The 12,165-nt window shown below is 41.8% G+C and overlaps 1 protein-coding gene across 2 annotated transcripts in view; it reads right to left on the bottom strand.

Moving 5' to 3' along the window:
• The window catches only part of ZNF292 (zinc finger protein 292), a 98,363-nt gene that overhangs the window by 77,525 nt on the left and 8,673 nt on the right, over positions 1-12,165 (bottom strand). The gene's annotated exons all lie outside the window — the stretch shown is intronic.

Here is a 12,165-nt window from a genome sequence, read left to right as displayed (position 1 = left end):
CTGGCAGCTGGTCACTTCTGGCAACAAACAATGCTCCAATTCTGAATCTCGAGCTGTAAACAGTTATGAAGCCCTGGCATTGCAGAAGGAACTTCCTCCATGGACAGAAGAGACCAAGTGCAAAAGCCCAAAAGCTAGGAGGATTCAGACCACTGCTACCAAAAGGAAGTGAAGGGTGGTTATCATTGGCGATCCATGACATTCAACTGCTGTTCGCCAGGAGCCTAAACCCAGGATGTTACAGAAAGGTTCCCAGCCTTCTGACTACTCCCCCATGCTATTCATCCATTTGGTTACTAATGACACTGCAGGAATGGCCATGGATAGAGCAAAAGCAACTGCAAGGCTCTGGGTGTGAGTGAAAGACACAGGTTCTCAAACTGTGTTCTCATCAAACCTTGTGGTCAAGGGTATAGGCCCAGGATAGGAGCAGATGCATCCTGAAGATCACCAAGTAGCTGCACAGCTGGTGCTGGCAACAGGGCTTTGGCTTCCTTAACCACAGGTAGTATATTCCAAGCTATCAGATGGTACATTACAAGAACCAACACTGGGCAAAGATGGGATCCACCTGAAGGAACTGGGGAAGTGCTTTTGTGTAAAAAATAGCTTGCAAACCTAGGAGGAGGGCTTTACACTATGTACTAAAAGGGATGGAGACAAAACCCTACAGGTACGTAAAAAAGCAAACTGACTGGGATAAAACCAAAAGGAGGAAGAACTATATGGGAGTCTTAACAGTGTTCTCAGAGGGAAATTACAGGACAAACTGGTACTCATTTACAATGCCCAGATACTAGTGATAGAAGCATGGGAAATAAGCAGGGAAAACTGGAAGTCCTACTAGAGCCATAGAAGTAGGATGCAATTGGGATAAGAGTCAGTGGGATAGTCTGCAGGAAAGGAACACTGTTACGGATGGATACAACTCAGGGGTGGGCAATTATTTCAGGCAGAGGGCTGCTTACTGAGCTCTACCAAGCCATCAAGGGCTGCATGACAGGCAGCCAGAGGCAGATAAATATTAAATTTTCTGGATTTTTTTTTTAGGGGCCCAGCAGGCCAGACAGAATGGCCTAGTGGGATGCATCTAGCCTGCAGGCTAGTGGTGGCCAGAACCAGAGGGGTTACTAAATATATGCTCCTGGAGACATCCAGGCAGTTGTCTAGCAGTTAAGATTAACTAATCCAAACTTTGCAAGTTTGCAACCTGCAAGTGGAATGTGTGTGTGTCACAATTTAACCGAAGTGTTGAATCTTAACTGTCTGCACTGATCAGGGGACTGACTGGGTCTCAAAAATAAGAAAAACTACAAGATTAGCTGATCTAACAGTTTTGGTTTTTTTTTAAAAGGTCAGCCATAACAAGATCTGACCACCTAATATAATTAGAACATTCTAAGGAATAAGAAACCAAGGGGTTGAGCTTGGGCAGCGTAATGCTAAATTTTAAACCTCAAAGTAATGTGGTATAATTTGCTTATTAGGTAAACCCATATTTGGGCAGTAACCTTTCACAATAATTTCTAACACCTTTAAATCCCATAGGGTAACGGCTATAGGGCAAGACTGTGAGTGGCTCTAAAGCCAACAGATTAGCATAAGATAAGGCATAAAAGACTGCACATGTCAAGTAACCAGTTTGAAGGACGGGACAGAAGGACCATCTCTGTACCAAGCCTGGATCCCGGACTCCCAGCGTGAGCGAGGACCAGATCCTGACCAAGGGACCTTCCCAGTGACCCCTCAGACAGCAATGATCAGGGACGTCTGACTTCGCTGGAACAATCTGGCGTGCACCTGGCATAGAGGAACTGCTAATAAGTTGCCAACCCCATGTGGGAGTTTTGTCAGTTTTGTCCATCTGTTGTTATTATTTACTATTAGCTCTTTATTATTGTACTATTTATTTGTCACATTAACCTTTCTGTAAACTGTTGTATGCTAAGCTGTAAGTAAATTTGCCTTTACTTCGTTCCCGACTCACCCCCTCGATCCTGAACTCAGCAGCCTAATGGCTGATACACTCACAGTGCCTAGCCAGCCTGTGACACTGCATTTTGCCCACCCCTGATAACTAGTTTGTGGAAGACAAGCACAAAGAAAAAGAGGTGTTAGTGCTGCTCTCTATACAAGAGATTTGCATTTGTTTTAAGGTATGATATGAAATGGGAAGTAGGGTTGTTGAAAAGTCTTTGGGTCAAGGTAACAAGGAAGAACAGCAAAGGATGCTTCATGGTGGGTATCTGTTATACACTACTGAATCAGGTAGTGACGATGGAAGATGCTTCTATCTAAACAACAAACTGAAGTTACCATACTTTTTCAAATATAATTGGCAGGAACTCTTAAAAAGTACTTTGGTTCAAGAGGTACTAATTTTGGAGCATTTCACTTTGTTACATCTGGATAGGGAAAAAGAGGGAAAGCAGGCAGACAGTCTACCTGGTGTCCAGCCCCTCTGAGACCAAGGATACTGCTAGGTCCTCACTGGGGACCTTCTAAATGAAACCTCCTGGTGAGTCCCAGGGCCACTGTAGCTGCCAGAGCTGGGTTGAGAGGAAGAAGAGACTGGAGATGGCATGTCAGATTTCCAGCAGCAGGGCTGGGGATCCTCTTCTCAAATCTTAACTTACCTCTCTGCTCTTCCCTTCCCTTTAACCCTACTTCCCTGTGAGAGGAGGAGCAATGAAGAATAGAACCACATGTCACTGCAGCCTGCTTTAGCACTGTGGCAAGCAGTAGAGGAGGCATTCTGAAACATTCCAGCCAGGAACAGTGAAAAGCTTGCACATTTTACTTGAACACGTTTCAGTTGTTACTTCTGTCAGCACCCTAACCCCCTGTCACAGAAACAAGATGATGGCTACCCTGAAACTTGAGCATGCACTTCATGCAAAGTTTCCCTTGGAATCCTGAAGTCTGGGCTATAGAACTCTCCTTCCCAGGAAGGACATGTACCACTACTCTCAGAGACAGCAGGTGGTCTTGCTGCTGCTAGAGAAGGCTGTCATGGGAATGGTCTGTGAAAAGGAACGGGAAAGATGGAGTTAGAAGTAGAAGGGCAGTAAACTCAACACAGCAACATCCAATTGTGTCTGTGACCTGCTGGTCTACAACAACACTAGCTCATATGAAATAGCAGATAGTCAGGAGGTTATGAAAGAAGACATGTTAGGAAAGATCTACTATGTGCATCAGCAAAGCCCCTGCTTTCCTTGAGGTGTTGTATGGGAGGCTGGGTAGGAAGGCCCAAAATGACAGTGCGCATGGAGGCCTCTACCTCCCCATACTTGCATGAAGAGGCAGAAAGAGGAGGTCCTGAGAAGCGTGACAGCTCCATAAGAGCAGCTGATGCAACCACAGCTTGCCTCTTGAAGAGGATGCAGAGACCCAAAAGGGAACAGCATATCCCTTAAGTCTTTTAATGAATGCAGAATCCCATCCATTTTAGAACTAAACAGTTAAGTGCCCACAAAAAGGAGGAGTTCTTCCATTGAGTTTTGGACTTCTGTCTGAAGCTCAGAACTCAGTAGTCATGGCACCATATTAATGTTGCTGCAGTGGCCAGGAACATGATGTCATATTCACACCACCCAAGGCAGCCTGTAGCTATAGGCACAATTCTCCCTTGTGATGTAACAGAAAGGAATGTGGGTGAAGCTGACTAAGTAATCATATAATCTGAAGTTGTATCTGGCCAATAGACTTGATAGTTCAAAATGCCAAACTGTAAGCTTGCCAAGGACTGGGTTCACTTGCCAAAGAAGTTCAGATATCTGGGATGCTTTTCAACACCAGCCTGGTATACTTATTTTTTTACTGGATACTGCCACCACTAGTGATGAAGGAACTAGGTATAGGTCAAAAAGTCCACACTTTTTCACTGAACTCTATAGCTCGTGTTGTCTGTTGAGAAGGACGACCCGGGTGGATTGGCTGGGAGGCAATTTCCAAATTATGTGGACAGGCTGATTCATAACAGCCTCATTAAATTGGAAGTACTGCTTTCAAGAGGCCTGGCCTGTGTAAGATGTCTATCAGTGAAAGCACAGGTGTTTCAAACCTTTTTTCAGGGGGAGGGGCTAAAGGCCTATACCATGTACTCACAGAAGTCAAGAAAACCTCTAGGTTCCTCCACTGAAGGTATGAACAGAGGCACAAAAGCCAAGACAGCAGGTAACTCTCAGGTCTCCTTTTGGAGGGGAACACACACATAGCTGAAGGTATGCAGACTGTCCCACAAAATGGGAGGCAGGGGGGACTGACTTGTCCATGAATGAGCAAGAGGAATATGACCTTGAGCAATTGGAACACTGGTTAATTTTGTGTCCCTCAAGGAATACGAAGGCCAACTCTGATAAGCACTGGGTAAATATAGGCACCACAGTGACAAGTAGAGTTCCCCTCTCCCCCATTTGATGGCAATAATGAGACCCTTAGTAACTGGCCCCAGGACAGATGTTTAACATGCTGTATCAAAGAGTGGTGCCAAAAAGACCTGGTGACAAAGTAGAGGCCAGTGCCAATCAGAGATAGTAGAGGAAACACTGCCATGGTTTGGACACCCAGTCCTAGACAGTGGAGACCCAAGCAGGATCAAGACAGCTGTTATATGTACATCCCTCTATTACTGAGAGCAATACAATACCAAAGACAACCAAGGCATCAATTCAGAAAAAGGATGTATTCTGCTTCTTACTACTGAAGCCTGAAGTCAGGTGACTTGGGGCTTCAGCAAAAAGGGGAGCTCTCCCCCTGTCATGCTGTACCTGGCTGTCAAGAAAGAGTAACAAAGGCAACCAGGTCCTAGTGCCCACCCATCTTGGACTAGAGCTGGGTCATTCTGCCCACCATCAAAATATGTTGGTGACCTCTGATCTTGGTTGCCTTTCTCTGAATTTTTTTCCTAATTCTACAATATTCTTTTTGAGATAGACACCAGAACTTACACAATGTTCAAGATGTAGGCATACCGTGTGTCAATGCTGACTGATATAGTACTGGAGAGAATGATGGGTGCCACTCCCATGATTTGGTACCAGAATTTAAGGATGATCTGAAGAACCTGTCCAACAGGAGCACACAGACCTGTCTTACGCCTTCCTTTTCTTCACTGAACGTGTTAGACGCACGCAATTCCCAGCAGCATGAACACAACCTGTGGGAGTCAGAGAAAGAATCTGTTCCATACAAGATAGGCATCTGGCTGGGGTCATCTGACCCCAATACTCTTTCCTGCTTAGGCAGGGGGTTGAACTCAATGATCTGTTGAGGTCCCTTCTGACCCTAGCATCTATGAATCTATGAAGATTGGCAGCTAAAAAGACCCAGCCATTTGGGGAAAGGCACTGAAAGAGGACTAAGGAACAAGAGTTCTTTTGCCAGGCTGTAGAAATAGAGAGGGTAACAAAAGCAGCCGAAAAGGAAAGAGACTGAGGGGACATAAACAGGGTACATCCAGCTACGAACTCCTTGAAACAAATAGGATAATTCTTAAAATTTAAAATATTGGCTGAGGTGAGGAAAAGAGGGGAAAGAGATAATGAAAGAGATTCCAAAGGTCAAGACAAGAAAAAAAAAAAAGTAGTTGTAAGTACAGGTCTGGCTGCAGGCTCCAGTAGTTCAATAATGAGAAACTTAAAACTCAGACAGGCAGCTGAGAAGAGCTAAGGAACTTGGGTGCATACTCTGTCCTTTATTCTCTCAGTGCAGGAGGAAAGGCAAGGAGAGGGACTGGAGCAACCTGCAGTAGCACCAGTAAGGTGTAAAGCCTCTGGTCAAAAGTCTCAGGTACTAAGCATACCTGCATGTTAGAATATGCATCTGTCCAACTACTTGAAGGAGAACGTGGAACTACTGAACCCAACTGCTGGTAAAGACAGAAGTATAACTCAAGTTTGTGACAAACAGAGAAAGTCAAGGAAAGACTGAACTGTTTGTCCAATTCTAATTTTCACTAAGTGCTGAAAGGGTTTAAAAAAAATCAGTGGCTTATGCTCCAGCTTTTATTGTGACTGTTCATCCTGTATTCCTGCTTCACAATATGGAAACAGCAGCTTGTTAAAGTCAAACATTGCTCCAGAAAGATGACAGATCTTTGCCAGAATGGTCAGCTGATCTCTCTCCAATACAAATGGAGATACCAATGATTACGAACAGAAAAGACTGTAGGAAGGTACCGTATTTACTTGAACCCAAAAGTACTTCAAATTTAAGATAAACCCCAATAATTAAATGCTATGCATGGAAATGTATACATTTGTTAATTTTTTCACTGTATAAAAATCTTATTTTACTGGAGGGTTGTCACCGCTATAGGGCAGTCAAGTGGCCCCATACCCTGTCCCTTGTCTCCCAGTGTCTGCTTACCCTCCCTTGCAGCTCCAAACCTGAGCTGCAAGGGGGGGGGGGGGGGGAAGCAGGGAGAAAGAGGAGACAGAAGCTGCTTGCCCCCCCCCCATATTCAACTCCAAAATGAGCTCCCCCCCAAGTTTGGATGGGGGAGGGAGACTTCTCTTAGATTTGAATAAATAGGGTAAGTCTGATGATGAATTTCATTGAAGTTACAGTTAACCAACTGCTCCCATTCTCACAGGTACTAGCTATTCCACACGCTCTCCCCCCCACCCCTTTAGATATTCTGCTCCCCCCCTACAGAAGGAGGCCACTCCTGTTACACCTGCATCATTTCCCCCACAGGCAGGAAGAACTCTAGTAGAAGCAACTCCTCTCTGTCAACTGCTGTCATACTTTAACAACACCCCCTCCAGTGTCATGAAGCATTTGGAAGTTACTTTGTTTCCCAACTAGTCAAGAGTTCTTCATAGGACCAGCAAGTATTTCACAGGCAGTCTGCTTTGCTGGGGATAAAGCAGCAACTGGCTGAGGTCCATGGACTTGATAACCTTATGAACCGTACACGACTTAGCTTCTAGTTAAATGCTGGTTCTTAGGACACTTACTGCTATGCGCAAATATATATTTTATGTAGAAAACATTTAAATTGTAATATGTCCCACCAGACTTGCTACTTTGTCAACTACAGTTTTTTCCAATAATAAACAGCCTTGGAGCTAGCTTTTCTAATATTTATACACATCCATATATACTGGTCACTATCAAAATAAATTCCTGGTTATGGAAAACACTATTTATTGTGGCATCATTTTTACCAGATATATAAATCTGGGGAATACTGATCCTCATGGAAATAACTATGGTATCTAAATGGAGGTATCCACTGTACATTACCATATTTTCAGGCATACTAAGCACCTTGGAATAAGATATACACCTTATTTTTAAAAAGGCAGAACAAAATAAAAAACAGACCCTTTCTTGTAGTAAGTAACTGAGTAGCAGCAGGTAGGGAGCCAAGCCTGCTCACTGCGGTGCTCCCTGTGGATTGTGTGTAGGGTTTACTTTTACTTTCAGGTGCTAAGAGAAAAAACAAAACAAAAAACTCTGCTCTTACTGTATTCACTCAAATATAACGCATACTCCAATTTCTAGCTGCTGGCTTTAGGGGGAAAGAGGTGGATTACACATAAGAGTACATGACACTACAATTAGCATTTTTTCAGTCGACATCAACAGCTAATTAATTATTCAATGCGAGAAACAAGAGTTTTGTCTTTAAAAAAAAAAAACGAAATAGTTTAAGCTGTAGCTTAAAGGGTCAGTGAAATAACCTTGGAAAATTCTGCTCATCCACAAGCTCAGGGTAAATGATTTTTATAAGCCATATTTTTTTTCACTCACCCATCCTTTGCTTATTATAAAAGTATGAGTCAGAAAATTATTATAGAGACTTATCAGCTCAGTTTCATAAAGTTGTTTTAAAATTTTCATCAATGAACAGCAAGAGCTGAGGAACATTACAACTGCAACAAATTCTAGAGGCAAAACTGCAAAAGCTAATGGGAGAAACATCTGGGTTCTGAGCTTGTTCCCTTACTGTTCATAGGAAAGCGACATTGAAGAAGCAGAACAAGAAGCCTCATACTGGGAAGAAAGAACATCTGGTCACTTAATTAGTACTGGCTTTTCTTAAGAAAACTACTTTTTATATACAACTCTTCTTACTTACAGGGTTGACTATCATAATAGATATTTTAAAAGGGATGGTAGTAAACAATACCAGAGCAACTCTTTGTTCAAATAAATATGAATTGATAAAAACCACAAGAAATAGCAAAAAAAGCTGATGCTCCATCTTTAACTCATGCCATTGTTGAAATTGCAGCATCAGAATTTCTTATATTACAATAAAGCTTTTAGATCTTTCAATACCAAACAAAAATGAGAAGACTATCACTTGCCAATTCTTGAGGAGAAATATTTAAGAGTCGCCTTGATAACACCAGAAACAATATGATCCCTTTTTCTTTCAGCCTGTGAAGCTCCAGCACACTGCAAGACCTATTCATCAATATTTAGATTATTTATGCAGGTACTCAATATGATTTTATTTTTCATAACGTCTTTCATGAAGTTAACAAAACATTTAAGAGTTTAGAAAGAAGTTAGAGGCAAAGAAAAGTCAATAGAATAATCATTAATTCTTTGCCTTGCTCTTTGCTGAAAATAGCATTCATCTAGGTCTGTTTGATGGAAATCCTTATAAATCCCTCCACCTGCCCTAGTTACTGTGCGCACACAGGAGCTATACTTTCAATAGCAGCAGAAAGCACAATAACAGGCTAATGGCCTGGCCTCAAACATCGAAAGCCCCCAGAACAAAACCCAATGAATTCAAATCCTATGAGGGTTTAGCAATTTTGACTTTGTGCCTGGCAACTGTTCAGTCACAAAACAGACCACACAATTGGCCATTTCTGGTAAAGAGGCTTGGGCCTACAAAGGCATGTGGATATTCAATGTCATGGCTGAGGGAATACAGATGACCATGTATGGATGCCAAATATCACCTGGCTCATGTAAGATTTTAACCATCTAATCAGGTTATTAAAAAGAAAAGAAAAAAAAAAGCAGCAGCAATTAAGGGACTCATAGAATCTGGGGCATCAGGATGGCTATAAATTCCCACAGCAGGTCTGTAGATTGGTGAGAATAATGGTAAAAGAAATGCAGGGAGAAAAAATGAAACTCTAGTCTACGTATAAAAGGGTGAGACAAAAGGCTGAACCTTCCTGGTTAAGGGTAAAGAAAGTGGCAGCTGATCTTTAAGCAAGATATAGAAGGTGATTTGCAATCACTGGACACTGAGATAGTAGGACTAAGAGGATTTATAGTCTCTACACTGAGGTAGAGCAAGAATACAGTGAAAAATATTTTTCACTCCCCCCTTTCGAGTTTTAGCATTACAGTATTTTTTGCATGCTATTCAACTCAAAATTCTCTAATTTAATTATATTATGGTCACTCCTTACTTAGTTCTTAAATTAAACCTTCAGTTACTTTAAATAATTGCTCAGAACAGTTTGTCTTTTAAGTGTAGAGATACTGCTTACTAAACTGTGTGGGTGTCAAAAAAAGTTTAAGAAAGCAAGTAGCTGAAGTTGTGCTTTATCAGACATAGCTGCCTCCAAATTCCTTTAAGACACCACAATCAATATCCTTTTCCTAATCTTGTCAGCAATGTAAAACTGTTAAGTTTTTAGTATCCTTATTATTTAGAGAATTCGTACCCATCCTAGTTCTACCCCAGGACTCGTTTCATTTCAGTGTTGGTGTAGTGATGACACACTAACCTTTATCAGTCTATCTTTTGTTTAAATTTATAGCCAGCTATTACAATATCTCATTGATTTTGGTTGCCACCTTATTCCATTTCAGAAATAGCCATTATGTTAGGTTTCTCATCCATTGCTAGATGATATAATTCACTAATTTTTGCCTTTGCACATCTTGAATTGATACATAGGTAGTTATTTTTTGGCTGTGTCGCTATCTAACTCTTCAGCGTGAAACCATATTACTTTGGAGAATTTACCTTGAGCTGAACCACATCCTCTAGGTCACCTGCAATTTTTACTTTTTCATTTACCAAAGATACTTCCTTGTATTGCATAATGCTAGTAGTTGCCTTTGTTCAACTGTAAACTCAACATCTGTCACTTGCTCCCAATATCTAGCTTAAACAATGTCCCCAAACCTTGTCAGGGTTCTGAATCTGGGTGATAGCCTCTTTCCCTACTAACTAGGTTAATTACCAGTTTTTAGCTGGGTCCTTTTGTTTAGTCATAAATAACTGTTGTGGGATTCAAGTTTTATTACTTCCTTTATCACTTACTGCCTATCAACCTAGGCAAATCACTTTTTGTCAGCACCCCCTTTAAAACAGGAATACACACAACATTAGCATTATTAAATAATTTTGTATGCTGCACTCCAACAATTAAAGTAGGAGAGCTAGAAGGAAAACACCGCAGAAAAGTTAAACCTGAAGACAGAGAAGTTGAAAAGATGCAGCTAGGGACATAACTGGGCCTGCAATTTTCTTATTACAGTTGGGGAATATGCAAGATAAAAAAAAATAAAAAAAAATACATAGCTTGAAATTAGTGTTAACAAGAGGAAGTTTTACTATTAAATTAATTAGTCAAATTTTTTTTTTTAATTCATAAAGAAAAGGTCATTTTCCAGGATAGCACCATACTCTAAGATTATCAACATATATAGCTTACATAGGACATTTCAGAAATTTTCCCTGAAAGATGCCCAATTTTCTACCACTAAGATTAACAGGGAAGGGTACACTAACAGAGATTTTGGGGGCTGATGGCTGATTTTAAAGGAGGCACGTCAGCTGATACCGATCCGATTTCAGTCCAGCAGCATGGAGAGCTGCGTGCAGCTGGTAAGTCTGGTGTAGTGGAATGGGAGGGGGAGGGAAGGGGCATGGGGGGGGAGACTAAAGGCCCCTGCAGTAACAGGAGTGGGGCTGGGGCAAGTGCTGCCCAGCTGGGGTGGGGCGACTCCCACTGCTGAGCACTACTTGCCTGGGAACTGCTGGTTTGGCAGCTCCTGCCGTTCGTCTGGGAGGGTATGGAGGAGGTGTGTGCCCCTGGATCTGTGTGATCCAAGGGCACACACTGGGTGGGGAGGGCTGGGTTTGATCTGCCCCTCCTCCCCCCGTTCTCTCCGCTTCCACTACACCAGACTTATCAGGTGCATGCAGCTCTCCAAGCTGCTGTGCTGTGCTCCTCACTGCCTACATGTTGTGCTGCAGCTGTGTGCACAGGAATTTACTGGCCAAATTATTGGCCACATTAATTTTTTTTTTTAAAAAGAAAAAAAATAAAATAAAAATCAGTCTAATACTGGATCAGCACAGATATAAAAATCAGTGCACCTCTATTAACAGGCTCACTTCCAGTCAGCTCAACATCACATATACACCCCAAGTGCTTGCAAACCAAAACGAAAACAAAACGGCATTTTTCTTTAAACTCGGCATGTTCCAGTGCCGAGCCCTGTTCAAAGGGACAATGCACTCAACCAGGCTCACCTGATACCTATAAAAATCAGGTGCTTAAGTAGGGCTTTTTTAATGCTTTTATCTAATACCTTATTGAATCAGCTTTAGCTTAAAAGTGCCAAAGAGCCCCGCTGAAGTGCCCAATCTTTACAGATGTTGTAGAGCCAGGCTGAAGTAATGCACCACTTCTTCTGATAAAGCAAGGGGGGGGGGGTCGTTTTTCTTTTTTTAAGTGTCTGCAAGCAGCCACTATGTTTGGCTGGCCCATGTGCTAACATGGTAATATGAACTTGAAAATATCCCACGATAATCTTCCAAAGTGTTCTCATGGCACCACATCCAAATTCTTACTACAGAAACTGAGGAGCCCCCACTTCCTATTTTGATCTACTCACAAAACACCATAAGTACATTTCTAAGTCACCATACCATTTTGGAATGTATTATACCGTCCCCAACAATACAACCAAGTAAGATCTATCTTTTAATCAGATTTTCAATTACATCCCTTTGACATGTTAGAATTAAATAGGATTCTTTTGATTTGTATTTCTGGGTGCTACTTTTCCTTTGTCCTATTTTATCCAGTGCAAGTTAGCTTTCCTTATAAAAATGAAAATTGCAAAACTAACACCTGTCTGCAACTCAGAGAACAGAACAGTTACAAAGTACAGGGAAGTTATTTTGGAAAGTGGAATGCTATGTGCAGTTGACCCTCA

Source organism: Crocodylus siamensis, chromosome 1 (genome assembly GCF_052110815.1).
Source record: "Crocodylus siamensis isolate JL-2025a chromosome 1, ASM5211081v1, whole genome shotgun sequence".
NCBI lineage: Eukaryota > Metazoa > Chordata > Crocodylia > Crocodylidae > Crocodylus > Crocodylus siamensis.
Note: the sequence above shows the minus strand (reverse complement) of the source record. Positions and strands in the feature narration are given on the sequence as shown.